At 36.9% G+C, this 9,648-nt stretch overlaps 1 pseudogene; it reads left to right on the top strand.

The window, feature by feature from the left end:
- Positions 1-7,279: 7,279 nt before the first annotated feature.
- Positions 7,280-7,455, top strand: LOC133762689 (U2 spliceosomal RNA; annotated as a pseudogene).
- The last annotated feature ends 2,193 nt before the right edge of the window (positions 7,456-9,648 follow it).

The raw sequence follows: 9,648 nt of genomic DNA, 5'->3' as shown, positions 1-9,648 counted from the left end.
ATCAGCTAAAAGGAGACAGCTGAGTCTGGCTGGGAGGATTGATAGGGGGCTGGGTGCTCATGAATGTGGGAGCCTTGTGTGCTGATTGTCAAAACACTGTGGCTGTGTGTGAGGGCACAGGGTATGGCTGGGTCTTAGGGCATCACTTTGGGTGGCTTTACATGCTTGGGGCTCCCTGATTGCCTGGTGAGGGTCATTGTTGCAGGATCTCTATTCACATCAAGGACTGCACTGATCCTCTGTGTGGTTCTTGTGACAGTGCAGATGAAAAATGTACACACTGGAGCTAGCACCAGGACATTGGTACTCTTGGAGGAGAAGAGGTGAGTGTGAGACTATGCCAACACAGTTGAACAAACCTCCCCTCTGATTTAAAAAAAAAAAAGAAAAGGTTTACCATGCCAAATTTGGAAGTCACCTTGGGCACTTCCCTCAACAGGGAGCACTGAACAGAACTCCCTGTCCACACCCAGGGTATTCACTGACAAAACTGACAATCCACTAATCCACAGATGTATAGTCCAAAGATAAAAGCCATCACATGGGAAAAAATATAAACCAACAAGTATCTTCAAAAATACCTAAAAATAAGTGTAGAAACTCAAGAAACAAGAATAAAGAAGACAACATGATGCCCCTAAAGGAAAAAAAAAAACAAAACACCTCAATTCTAGAATGTGAAAATGAAGACTGAAGAAATGCCAGAAACAGAATTTTAGAAATTCTAAATAGGATTACTTAGAAGTGATAAGGAGCAAATCCATGAACTAAATAAATTTGTACAAGACATGAAAGAAAGTTTTTCTCATGAAGTTGATACTTTAAACAGAAATCAGAATGAAATGTTGGAAATGAAGAATTTAATAGATCCAATAGAAAAAGCAGTGAAAAGCCTTAACAACAGAATAAGAGAGGCAAAAGAAAGAATATGCAAATTATAAGACAAATCTAGAAATTTTATAGTCAGACCTCCACCCCCACCCCCACCCCCCAAAAAAAAAAAGAAATAAGAAAACTAAAACACAGGGGCTGGCGCTGTGGTGCAGAGGGCACTGTAGTGGCCTGTAGCACTGGCATCACATATGGTTGCTGGTTCAAGTTCTGGCTGCTCCACTTCCAATCCAGCTCTCTGCTATGGCTTGGGAAACCAATAAAGATGGCCCAAGTCCTTTGGCCCCTGAAAGAAGCTCCTGGCTTCGGATTTCAGATCAGCTCATCTCTGGCCATTGCGGTCATTTGGGGAGTGAACCAGCAGATGGAAGACCTCTCCCTCTCTCTTTACCTCTCTTTGAAACTTTTTTAAATAAATAAAATAAATCTTAAAATAACAACCATAAAAAACAAACAAAAAAACTGTGTTGGAGATGTATGGGATAGTATCAAATGACACAACATACAGGTCTTAGGAATTCTTGAAAGCATGGAAAGAGAATGGATTAGAAGGCCTACTTAGTAAAATAATTACAGAAAACTTTCCTAATTTGGAGAAAGAAAGGGATGTCCAAATACAGGAAGCACATAGAACTCCTAATAGACATGATCAGAAAAGATTCTGACCACACACATTGAATTAAAACTCTTCACAGTAAAACATATAGAAAATATTCTAAAATGTGCATAAGAGAAATGTCAGATTACTTTCAGAGTATCTCCAATTAGACTCACAGGTGGCTTCTCATCAGAAACCCTACAAGCAAGGAGAGAATGGTGAGATATATTTCAAGTCTTAAGAGAAAAAAACTGTCAATCCAGAATACTGTACCCTGCAAAGCTCTCATTTATGAATGAAGGTGAAATAAGACTTTCCATAGCAGCAATTGAAAGAATTTGTCACTACTCATCCAGCCTTACACAAAATGCTTAAGGATGTGCTACGCAGAGAATCACAGAAGCATGGTCATCACTATGAAAGAAGGTAAAGGCAGAAAATTTCCCTGTAAAAGTACAAAGGAAATCCAAAGTAAACAATAGGAATATTTATGGAAAAATGGCAGTGCTGAGTTGTTATTTATCAATTCATTTTGAATGCAAATGGCCTAATCTCTTCAATTAAAAGATACGGACTGGCTGAATGGAAAAAACAACCCAGCAATTTGCTGCCTGCAGGAAACACACCTCACCAACAAAGATACATGCAGGCTGAAAGTGAAAGGTTGGGAAAAGATATTCCATGCTAACAGAAACCAAAAAAGAGTTGTAGCCATCCAAATACCAGGCAAAATAGACTTTAACACAAAAATTGTATTACACTAAAACAACTATGTAATGATTAAAGGATCACTTCAACAGGATGATGTGACTATAATAAATGTATACACACCTAATTAGAGGGCATCTGGCTATTAAAAAGAAATGGTAATGAATCTAAAGGGAGACATAGACTCCCATACAATAGTAATGCGGACTTCAATACCCCACTTTCAGGAATGGAGAGACCAACCAGACAGAAAATCAGCAAGGAAACAACAGTTAATTGACACTATAGACCCAATGGACCTAAATGGTATCTACAGAACTTTTCATCCTACAGTTGCAGAATACAGATTCTTCTCACCAGTTCATGGAAGTTTCTCTAGGATAGACCACAGGCCAGACCATAAAACAGTCCCAGCAAATTCAAAAAAATCAAAATCATACCATGGAACACCTCTGACCACAATGGAATGAAGCTGGGAATCAACAACTCAAGAATCTCAAGAACATATGCAAACATGTGGAGACTGAATAACATGCTCCCGAATGAACAGTGGGTCATAGAAGAAATCAAAAGAGAAATCAAAAAACTGTTGAGGAGCAGTTGAACTTTTTACTTAGAATAGAGTTAATCAGGAGAGGGGAGGGTTGCGGGTGGGAGGGAAGTTATGGGAGGGGGAAGCCATTGTAATCCATAAGCTGTACTTTGGAAATTTATATTCATTAAATAAAAGTTAAAAAAAAGTTAATCAAAATAGATCTTAATAAAAAATAAGAATGGGAACAGGAGACAGAAGAGGCAGAAGGGTGGGAAAGGTTGTTGGGTATGGTGGTAATAATCACTATCACTATGTTCCTAAATTTGTATTTATGAAATGCATGAAGTTTGTATACCTTAAATAAAAGGTTTCTGTAGTAAAAAAAAACTTACAAGGAAATATTATTTAATAGAGGACATGTTCTTGAATATCAATAAAAGAAAATTTTATCTGTAGAAATACTTTTCAAAATATCTATACAGAAAATGATTTTCATAAAATATTTTATTCATGAGTTAAATGATTGAATACATGTATTTTTCATATTCTCATAGCTTTACAAGATTTTTCAAAAATGCTTGTACACAAAGGAAATGTGTACAAAATGCCATCAGTTCCCAGAATATGGGGTGATTTGTTCTGGAAGTGAAGGAAATGCTTTCAATTGAGATACCTTTTCTGTTAGGGTTTGGATGATGGATGGAAGCATCAAAAGAGAAAGGGACCTGGGGTAGGTGAATAGGAGTTCTGGGCAGCGGACATAGTAAGTGTAAAGGTACACAGGGCATCCTGAGATACCAAGATATTTTCTAAAACCAGTTCAGATTTCCCTGCAGGTAGTTATTTTGGGATGTGGTCACATGGAACAAGACTGGGAGACAATGAAGTATGAAAGTTAGAAACAGGAAACAGTCCAAAGAAGCATTATTGAGCTAGTTACATTGTGGACATTAGGGCTTAGTCTTCTGGGAACCCTGAGAGGTGCATATATTTACTGTACATCGAATTGCCCTCAATGGTTAAAAGTTTTCCCATGGGTGTTTACTCAATTGAACTTGTTTTAAGCTTGTGTAAAATGACTGACCAGGTTCCTGACACTGTCTTAATAGCTATTGGCAGAGAAGTCTCAAGTGGGAATTGAAAGGTATATTGTGGAGTGGATGCAAGATGCTGTCAGGGAATGTCTTGGTGCCACTGGATGCTGCAATAAAGGCTGAAGTCAAATGTTAGAACTAAAGGATAAGAGACTGAGTAGAACATGAGTCAATATATAAGATATAAGTTGCTTGATATTGCTTACTTATATATTGTATTACATAGAGATATAATACAATGTACATTGTATTATATATTGTATAGAGAAAAAATCTCAAAAGGTTGTGGCTCTATTGTGAAGGAAAAATGCTTTATAAAAATGTTGTGCTTGATCCTATAGTCATTGAAGAACAATCAAAGTTTTTAAGATAAAGAGTAACTCAATTATATTTGTGATTTAATGGAATAATTCTTGTGTCTTTACTTTCCAAAGGTACTGAACTTCATGGCAAGCACCGTCTTCATTATACTATGAAGAACAAGGTGAAATTGCCTTCACTGGTCTTACAACCTGTGCAGAAAATGGGTTCCATAAGCTGACTGGGGTCCTTGGACTAGAATGGATGGTCAGAGAAGCTTTTGATGAGAACTGGCATCAATCTAATGTTGAACGGTGAGTGGAAACTGTAAGAAAGAAAGAGGAAGAATGAACCTCAAAAGAGGGACGGGCAAACCAGAAGGAATACAGGGAAATAAGCCAGTTTAGTCCATGGAAGGAAGGGAGTTCAGTGAGACTGGCAATAGCAGTTTGTGAGTTTGGGATGCTGAGAAATACCTAGAGACATAGAGGAGAGATTGCTTGTTCAGCAATTGAGAAGACACAGATTAGCAACAGTCAAGAATCACGGAACCAAATGAATGAAAATGTGAATCATCCTTGTTTGTCAGCAAACATACATTAACTTATGCTTACATCCAGTCCACACTCCCCAAGCCATACTCTGAACAAATTTATTTCCAGGAAGGTAGAACAGTTTTCCCAGTTTAGCACCTCTTGTTGGATACTTACATAGCCACATCAGAACCACTGGTATGAGCTCTTCTGTCTATGGCTGGAATCCATTGCACACAATGGATCATGGCATTAGACCATTGAAAATGGTGCTGATATTTTTATAATAATAACAACAGAAATAATAACAATAGTAATAATCACTTCCATCTGTCATTCTTATTTTACCCTGCTTTCATTCCATCCAACAATCAGGTGTTACTTGGCTTGTTTCATATTTGTTTCACACTTCATCATCTTTGCCACGTATCTATGAATAGAATATCTGTACTCCTCTCACAGTGACTCTGAGTGTTTTGTGAACTCCCATCTTTTTGGAGAGAAAAGTGAATATGACATATAACTCTGAGACAGGAAATGGCTGCCTGCTATGTTTTGGAAAAATTAGAGGTGAACAAGACATCATATGGAATAAAAGATTTTTGCTCTCTGTCTCCTGTAGTTCACAAGAACAAACACAATGCTTCAGGAATGTATGAAATGTACGTTACACCGAATTGGAGGTCATCCTCTTACTTGTCAGAACATGGCTTCTCTTCCTAAGTTCCAAAACTTTAGAGGCCTGTGAAATACTTGGACAGGTTCCAAAGAGGAGCAATGAAAGTGATAAAAGATTTGAAGGCTAATACCTTTGAGAGAAGGCTTAAAGAACAAGAATTATTTCTCCTCTAAATGAGAAGTCAGAGATAATTTAACAATCTTCAAGTATATGAAAAGTTTTATGTGTATCATGATGGTGTTCAATCCAGAGAACTCTGAGCAATAAGGCCAGGGTACAGTCGAATTCTGGCAGGGGTGTAGTGTGTGGGCATTGGGTATTTCGCTACAGAAACCCCCTCCTCTGAAGCCCAGAAGACTGGATATTACCTAGCAGCAAGGTGTCATGTACTGTCGGCATGAACACTGGGGTAAAATAAATGACTTCTAAGAATCTCTAAATTCAGTAGTTTTCAGGTTTTTAAAAGGTCTTCCATTTGAGGAGACTCTGAGGGCAAATAAATTATTAGCCAAGACTTTATTCGTATAGTTTCTTGAAATAGTAGCACATCCTAATCACTACTAGTAATATCTGCAAACTGAATTCCAGAAGCTCCAATCATATTACCAGTTCAGAAATCTTTGTCATCCATACAAACTTCCAAAAATATTTTTCTTCCTGTGTTTTTAAAAGCAGCTCTATTCCTCTTATCTCCCTACAATTCAATGAAGCACTATTATACTGAACTGCCACAGCCTTCAATTCCCACAAATGAGGATGCTAAATATACAACCTAATACTACAGTTGAAATAAACATTCTTCCATTTCACGAGCAAAATCTATGCAGAGAGACACCTGCATATTTTTGGAAGTATAGTAAGTCATGATTTTATGACAGACAGCAACATAGCATTCAATTTACAATCTTTTTAGAAAGGTGTATGATAGCAGAAGCTAGGACAATACAATAAAATACTATGTCTGCAATAAAAAGTCAGACTTCACTCTCCTGAAATGGGCTCATGCAGATCACTATATCTCTGTTTACGGGGAATTTTAAGATACTCACAAAACAAAACTGCCAAGCATGAAAGAATAATTCCTTTAACAGCTGTTCAGTAAGGTCAAAAACACAGAAACTACTGAAGGTTACAAAAGTATAGCTAGAACTCCTGGGAGTTTAGCTCTACTGCAACAGAGATTTCAAAATCTTGTTGTATCCCCTTTGATGCTAGAATGCTTATCATTGGATACTAGATTTTAGGAGTTTGAGACCAATTCTGTCATTTGACTCACTCCCCTCAGGCCATCTCGACTTGAGGAGGCAGAGTGCATATATAAAAGGATAGATGTTTCTGATTCTTAGTTCAAAAAGAGAACTTGGCTTAGTTTAAAAAAAGAAACAAACATGGATCAATAGGAACAATCTGACACCAATATCCCAATTTCTTCCCAGACACCAGCAATAGGAAAGTTATTGTGCACAATCTTGAAAACCACTGTCCAAATGCACTATTGACAACCAGGCTGGACATAATAAGAAATTAAATGAAGCTGAATGAATACCCACACTGAGGACTACACATCAAAACTACATTTGGTGAAATGTAACTAAAGGAAGAAAAAAGCACACATCAAAATGTCATCATATGAAACACTGCTATTTTTGTGGTCCATGGCTTAAAACTGAAATATAAACTCAGCCAAAGCCATATTTACTTCTTCTCTGCTGCTTAATTCGAATAGATTTCTTTCTGCTTTTTCTTTATATAGCACTTCCTGTTTTATTTTTATTCTTATTAATTTTTTATCTTACTTTATACAACTTTTGTGATATAGTGGGGATTAAGCATAATTTTGAAATTGAAGTCATTTCAGGAAACAGCCAATAGAATTTTTTTTTCAAATCTGCTTAGGAGCATGGAATGAATAAAATAGAAGTTAACATAAAGCAACATACTATCGCTTCTTGGCCTTTTGGCTAAGATCAAGTGTAGTATCTGTTCTTATCAGTTTAATAAAGCAACATACTGTGACCATGATCGAGGTGACCCATTGAGTTCCCTATTTGTTAACCTCATCTGATCTTAAATTTCATAGATTCTGCATTGCACGTTCCACAGTTGCATTACCTTACTATTCCAAAAGCCTCAATGACTTCATACTGTTAATACCGCATTTGATTGCATTTGTTATTTAAAAGATTAAAGCTGTGCTTGGACTGTGAAAATTGCTTCTCATTTGAACAAATGTAACAAAGCACAATGTTTTACAGGTCATAGTCATAATTTGGAATTTTCTTTTGTTATAGTGTACTAATGGCAAAACAAAGCAAGAATGGATTGAAATCAGTCAAATTTTGAGAGATTTAAAGAAATTCCTCAAATGTAACAATCTAGAAAATTTTGTTATAAAATGTCCTTTTAGAATTAAAAAAAAGCTCTTACTATAAAGGTGAAGGATTTAACAGACTGTCACTTCGACAAATTTCTCAACCTTAAGAAACTGAAGATTCAATTATTACCCTTATTTTAAGGACAGAAAATTCAGGAATCTAAAATACAGTCCAATTATTCCAAACTTATGACAGTACCAAGCCTCAGCATAGGTACTTCTGAGTTAAGCTCATGAAATTTGCTTATTTACACTCAAACATACACAATATACATAGAAAACTGTCAATGTATGAGCGTGACATTTCAGAAACCTACTTTGGCGAAGGAGAAGAAAGCTTCCCTTGCTCTTGCCTTGCAAACCGGCCCCCTCCCCATTGAAACACTGTGATGAAGAGAATCTGACTTTCTAGAATAGTCCTCAATGGCCTATTCCAAAAGAATGATTGTGGTAGTTATAGTTCCAATCATATCTATAATGACAGTTCTGAAAGAAATCTCATTTAGAGGTCTACTTTGAGGCACAAGGACATACTTCTCTTAGTAAAAAGGATTAATTCTTTTTCCACCAATTCCACTCTTGCTCTAGCGCAGATGGCTAAAAGGTGAGAATCTCAAGGATTCACTGGGAGAAGCTCCCCATCTCTCCAGTCTTTCTTAGATGATCTGCTTAGATAAACTATCTACTACTCCCATTCTTTCCTTTTTCAAGTTCCAAGGAATGCATTTCTCTTCCCATTTCCATGAAAGTAAATTTATTCTTAACCTTCAACCAGAATTACTTACAATTTCTTTCTTCTTATAATCTCCGAAACACGTTTCTTTGAACTTTTTAAAAAATGTGTGAACAAGTGTTTTCTAGCCCTCCAGCCTTTTAAAAGGTTATTCTTTATTTAGTATTCAATTAAAGTCCTCAAATATCCATTCAACCTATGTAGTAGGATGCCTGGAGCTCACCCTGCAAGATGCCTGACTATTTCCAATTGCCTAATTCCCCTGGTCCCCACCCACTGCTATTTCACACTCTGATGAAGACTTGATGTCCTTTGCCTTCAAACTTTGTCAACTTCTGCTTAACCCTCCTCTTTTATCTACAGCACATTGATAAATAAGACAAAAATTTACTAAAACTGGAGATAGCCAATGGCAATGATTGCACATTGAAAATCACAGGTCTTAAAACTTCCTGTTATATCTGTATGTGTTAATTTCCTACAACAGTTATTGTCTAACAGTTCTAGTTCTTCTCTTCCTCTCTCTCTCTCAGACTTAGAATCTTCCCTTGCCTCTCCCTAGTGTTGTGGTCCCTGACCATCAACCCTTGTCATTCCTTGGCTTACAGATGCAATAATTGAATCTCTGCTTCTGTTGTCGCATCATCTATCCTGAGTGTATGTCTCTGCATGGTGTTCTCTTCTTTGTGTCTAGATCTCAAATTTCCTCTTATAAGGGCACACGTCATTGAATCAAGAGCCAAACCAGTTCAGTATTACTTCATATTAATTTAGTTGATGACCCTATTTCCAAATAAGGCCCCATTCTGATGTGCTAATGGTTAGTGCTCTAGTTTATGTTTTAGGGGGACACAATTCAGTCCCTAAAACTGACACAGGAAGTTTCTCCCTGTCTATAATTTGTTTCATGCAACCACACTATTTTTGGGGCCACCCCTAATCTCTTACTGTCTAAACAAACTCCCTCTCTAAGAGTTTATAAGCCCTGGCCCTGGCTCTCTTCATCTCTGGTCTGCTAGATCCCAAGATTTCATTCATAAGGCAAATGGCTGTGCATGTGTTATTGTTGTGATTAAAGCCTTTCTTTTTTTAAACTACACATTGTATTTGTGTATTTTGTACTTTCTTGTGAGTGTTTGGGTTTTGTCTAATGAATTGGATAATTTGCTATTTTTTCCATATGAAGCTCATTTTAAAAAGTAC

The sequence above is a fragment of the Lepus europaeus genome, chromosome 6, assembly GCF_033115175.1.
Source record: "Lepus europaeus isolate LE1 chromosome 6, mLepTim1.pri, whole genome shotgun sequence".
Classification (NCBI taxonomy): domain Eukaryota; kingdom Metazoa; phylum Chordata; class Mammalia; order Lagomorpha; family Leporidae; genus Lepus; species Lepus europaeus.
The sequence above is the reverse complement of the archived record's forward strand: the minus strand, read 5'-3'. Positions and strand labels throughout refer to the sequence as shown.